This window comes from Odontomachus brunneus, unplaced genomic scaffold (genome assembly GCF_010583005.1).
Source record: "Odontomachus brunneus isolate Ranch 3 - 2012 unplaced genomic scaffold, Obru_v1 Obru_scaffold_025, whole genome shotgun sequence".
NCBI classification, from domain to species: domain Eukaryota; kingdom Metazoa; phylum Arthropoda; class Insecta; order Hymenoptera; family Formicidae; genus Odontomachus; species Odontomachus brunneus.
This window is the reverse complement of record NW_022639475.1, coordinates 1,247,595-1,252,446: the sequence shown is the minus strand read 5'-3', so window position 1 is coordinate 1,252,446 and position 4,852 is coordinate 1,247,595. Positions and strand designations below refer to the sequence as shown.

At 48.2% G+C, this 4,852-nt stretch overlaps 1 protein-coding gene across 11 annotated transcripts in view; it reads left to right on the top strand.

Annotated features, from left to right (window-relative positions):
* The window catches only part of LOC116842480 (protein tramtrack, alpha isoform), a 72,936-nt gene that overhangs the window by 51,054 nt on the left and 17,030 nt on the right, over positions 1 to 4,852 (top strand). The window lies entirely within an intron of this gene.

Sequence of the window (4,852 nt, the reverse complement as noted above, 5' to 3'; positions counted from 1 at the left end):
CCTCGATCCCTGGTCCTGATCTTGGTCCTAGTACTAGTTATCTTTATCGATCTCCGTGCCTTCGAGGACCCGCGATGCGCACGCCTCCGACGCCAACGTCGCATCGCGCAACGTCCGCGTTTCTTCTTCGCGTTTCGGGTAATCGTGAGCTGTGATAAGCTCCAAGTGCGCTAGAGACTCGCCGGGAAATGGCTCGTGTGTGCGCGTAAAAAGCAAGCAACGGGCATTAAAAGTTACAAAATGAATGAGCTTTACCGCGTTCAATGCCGCTCTCTCGGTCGCTCCCTCGGTCGTTTCCTCGGTGAGGTAATGAGAGGACGAGAGTCGGCTCGCGGCTGTTGTAATAACGGAGGACAAAAGAGGCTTTGTATCGTGTAAGCAAAAAGAAGTTTGTACAATACGCAACCGATACGCTCGTTACATTACTTTTTAGAATGTGGTTCTGCGTTATTCGACGGATTGAACAGTTGTCAAAACAGCGCTTAGCAACGAGGAGAGAAAGAAAGAGATGAAGAGAGATAGAGTGACAACGTATAAATCCAAATCAATGCAGAGAGGAAGAAAGAGAAAGAGAGAACATGAGAGCAAGAGAGAGAGAGAGAGAGAGATAGAAAGAATATATTTACTACCGCCTGACTATATTACGTTGCAGAGAGAATCAAACACGCCGGCTGATGCAGCGCGGCAATACATTTCTACGTGATGTGCGCGGACGCGCACGTGTGCATGTGCGTTTTAACCTCACTGACCTCTGACATGTTTTTCGTGTGTTCCCCGAGAGCAGATCTTCGACTACTGATCTGACGTAGCGATTTTCGGCATTCGCATATATACAGGGTACTCGATACGGAATCACTCGCGATCACCGTCATCGCAATAATAAGGCAACTAAGTCGTCAAAGTGGAAGCTGAAGGTTCCAGGGAGGAATATATTATAATTACATCATATAGTATCTTATGTATTCATTTAGTCATCGAGAGGGAGGAAGGGAGAGACAAAGAAGAGTGGAGAAACTTAGAGTAGATTCATTGTTCTGATCTTCATATCAAAGAAGAGGGGAAAGCGAAGAGGGTGTAAGACGAGGTGAGTGAGGGCGAAATGCACGCACGCACGCACGCGTGAACTCGTACACGCGTGGCATAAGTAATAAGGGAACTACGTAGACTGAGTAAATGCAATATGTATATGTATCGATGACCGTTCGCCATGTTGTTGTTGAGCCGTTGTGTCGCGAAGAAATGATGATGAAGGTGATGATAACGATGGGGTGGTGACGAGAAGCAGAAAGGGAAGAGGGAAAGGTAGAGTGAGAGGGCAGGGACGGGACGGGACGCGCAATCTCGCGAAAGACTGCAGAGGGACGGTTTTAACGACACCAAATACAAGATAGTACTGACATTGGATAGACTGAAGGCACTTTAGTAGTAACTTAACGCCGCCGCCATGTCGCGCCGCGCGTCGTACCGTCCGATCGGCCGAGTCACTTCCGGCGAACGGATCCGCCGTCGAAGGGGGCGGTGTGGAGACAGCTCGACGACTCGAACAATGACTCCAGTCCGAGAAAACCGGATTTCCCTACACGGAAAACAAAGATATGGTGCACATAACCAGAAATACTTGGTTGTGGGCAGCACGGTTGCATCACCCTAGTTATCTTTGTGTGATTGTAGCGTATATGGTTGGTATGACTCAGTTACTTTGGAACATCAGCTACATGAACATGGTTGCATCACCCTAGTTATCTTTGTGTGATGGTAGTGCGTACGGTTGATATGACTCAGTTACTGTGACACATTAACTATATCGGTGTAGTTGTGCGCGATCTGGTCCGATTGTAGCAACCAGAAATCGGCTGGGGTGACATTTGCCACATTCTGGTTGGAACAACTAGATATCGTCACTACTGCAATTTAGCAATTGCTCTTTGGTAGCAGTGATCATGTACTTAGTTGTTCCATATTTTATTATTGAATCTGATTGGATTTCATCACAACCAGGTTTATGTGTGGGCCAACCGTGCTGTTTTTCTCCCGCTCATAAGAAAGAGAAAAGAAGGTTCTCGCGCATTCTTCGATAGTTCTTGACGCGTCTTACTCCCAAATAGTGCAATAGTAGTCCCGAGTTAGTTCCTCACGCTTATATTTCCGTTTTCGTCGCAGCTTCGCCCTTATTTTCCGAAACACACCGAGTCGTCGAGGTGCAAGCAGTCCAGCCGTCCCTTATCGTGAATGATCGACGCGCGATGCGCGTGTGATTTTTGCACGAGCAGTTGAAGATAGTTGTATTTACAGACTCGATACTTCAGTCTTTGCAGTCTGCAATTTTATCATCTTGACAATCAGACACGAATTTTAGCGATAGTTTAAGGGAAAGAAAAGAAACTATATAATCCCGCCGTTGCTAGGCCGGAAGGTGAAATTGAATGAGGAATTCGTCGGTCGAGGCAACGAGAGATCATCGTCCGCGAGTGACGTCTTCGCGACTGAAACGGGCCGCGCGGTCGCGGTAATGGCGGTTAGAGGCTTAGTCGCGAGAGAGAGCACTAAAATACGATCGTAGCTTACTATATTTTGCACCTTACACTCCGTCGGGCGCCCTCCCTCCGAGGGGCACAGACGATTTATATACAAATTTTTCACTAGCTGGGCATAGACGTTAGACGACTAGAGGCTACATAATAACTATAACAATTATGATTATTATTACTATTATTATTACTACTACTACTATTACTACTACTACCGCTACTATTAATTAGTTATTGCAAATAACGGAGACCTTCGTTGTTACTTTAATGCGCGCGCGGCGAGGCGCACGGACGTCCCCGCCCCCGCGTGATCGACCAGTGTTGTTCGTTCGTTATTCAAGAAAGAGGTATCTAGTGTTGCAAAGATAACAAAAGTTATTCGTAAAAAGCGCGTAAAGTTAGTCCGTAAGAGACGCGGATCGTCGCGTCGCGAACAACGCGGGGTCCAACGTGTGACGATCCGCTCGGAACGAGTGCTCTCGTCGAGGAAGGACTCCTAAATGTGCAAAGGCGCTTCGAATCGAAGGCGATTGTTGTTCCGGACGAGACTTGTTCTCGAGAAGGAGGATATATAGTTGCGCTCGCGCTACGAGATTGAAATCTCTGTCGATTATCAAGCCGGAGGTCGCTTTTGCACACGAACGGAGTATGTCGCGTGGAGCGTTGGAGAAGCCACTAAGAGCTTGCTAGAGCGAAGTTATCGAAGTTACCAAGAGCATTCGCTCCGCGTTCATTTTACACGAGGCCCGCGTACAAAATCGCGATCCCGAGCGTATTTTTAGGCGAATAGAGAGCTACATAATACTAGTTAGGCAGGCAGCAAAGATAGCGAAGTAGACGTGTAGGAGGGTTTAACAAAAGGTAACCCGGGGGATCGGGGAGGGGGTGGGTAGAGACGGCGGGGAGGGGGCGATTGTCTCGACGGCGAACGGATGTTGAACGGATTATTATGACGATGAGGGTGGGCGGGTAGGCCGTGCCGTGCCGTGGATTTTCGCGCACTCAGGTCAATTATCCGCAATATTATTCGAAACGTCGATGGACCAAAGAGCTTCTTCTTACCGACCCTCGTAGGATTATTCATCCCGTGTGCGAGGACGTGCGAGTGTCCCGGAGAGAAATTCGCGCGAGCCTGGAATGCCCAGGGGTACACGACGACGACGACGACGTGGTGCCATGTGCGCGCGAGGCAGACGCGACAAATTCTTCCCGCGGGGGAATTCGCAGCGGAACGCGCGATTGTTAATAATTAAATCACGTGGAATTTTACGGTCCAAGTATTACATACACATACGCTTAGGTCGTCGGTAAAAGTCTACACAAAAGACACCATCGAGCACTCTCCCTGGGATTTCGGGCAGTCACGCGCACTCAGGTCAATTATTATCCGCGATATTCGAAACTTCGATGGACCAAAGAGCATCTAAGGACCCCGGACAGTTTCTTGTCCCCCGTAAGGCTCGCAGTGGAGGAAAATCGCGCGCGCGCGCGCGGAGGATAAGGTGAGGCAGAGAGGCGAAAGGGAGGAAGGGAGGGAGGATGGTCACGGCTCGATCCCGGCCAAGTCGTCGTGTGGTCCCACGTGAGAAAATGTGTGTGGGTTCGCCGCCACAAGCCCGTCCACAACGTGTATGTGTGTGTGTGTGTGCGATGGCACGGCGGGTGGGTAGAGGATTGATCGTGGGGAAACTGGGTGTGGGTGGTAGATTTCAATAAGAAAAGTGAAAACAAGAAAAGTGCAAAGTGGCAGCGGCTAGACAGCTTATATCAATTTAGAGACGGAGGGGAAGCAGGCGAATAATAATTAAATACACTCACATTTGATAATCACACTGAGAGGCTAAGACTAACTCAATTAATTAAAGAGCAGGTGAGAGGAAAGAGGGATTATCGCTACGAGAGAGAGAGAGAGAGAGGGGGGGAGGAGAAGGATCACCTCGTCGGGGTAAGAGAGAGAGAAAGAACGGAGGAATGAAATTGAGAGAGAAAGAACGCTTGTTGTACAGGTCCATTCTCTCTCGAAGCGCGCGATCTCGATGACTTCTTTACGCGAGGACTTTTTGGGACGTTGCAATTGTTTCTTTCTCTTTTCCGCGTATGTATTTTTCTCTCTCCCTCTTTGCATTCGTGTGCAAAGTCGATCGCGATCGTGGCGTTGTTTGCCGTCGTTGATGTCGGCGCTTCGCCGAAATGGACCTGTTGCAGGCGGGGGTAACTCTCGGTCGGTGCGTACGGTTTTTCAGAGTCGCGATTTTATATATATATATATATATATATATATATATATATATATATATATATATATATATATATATATATATATA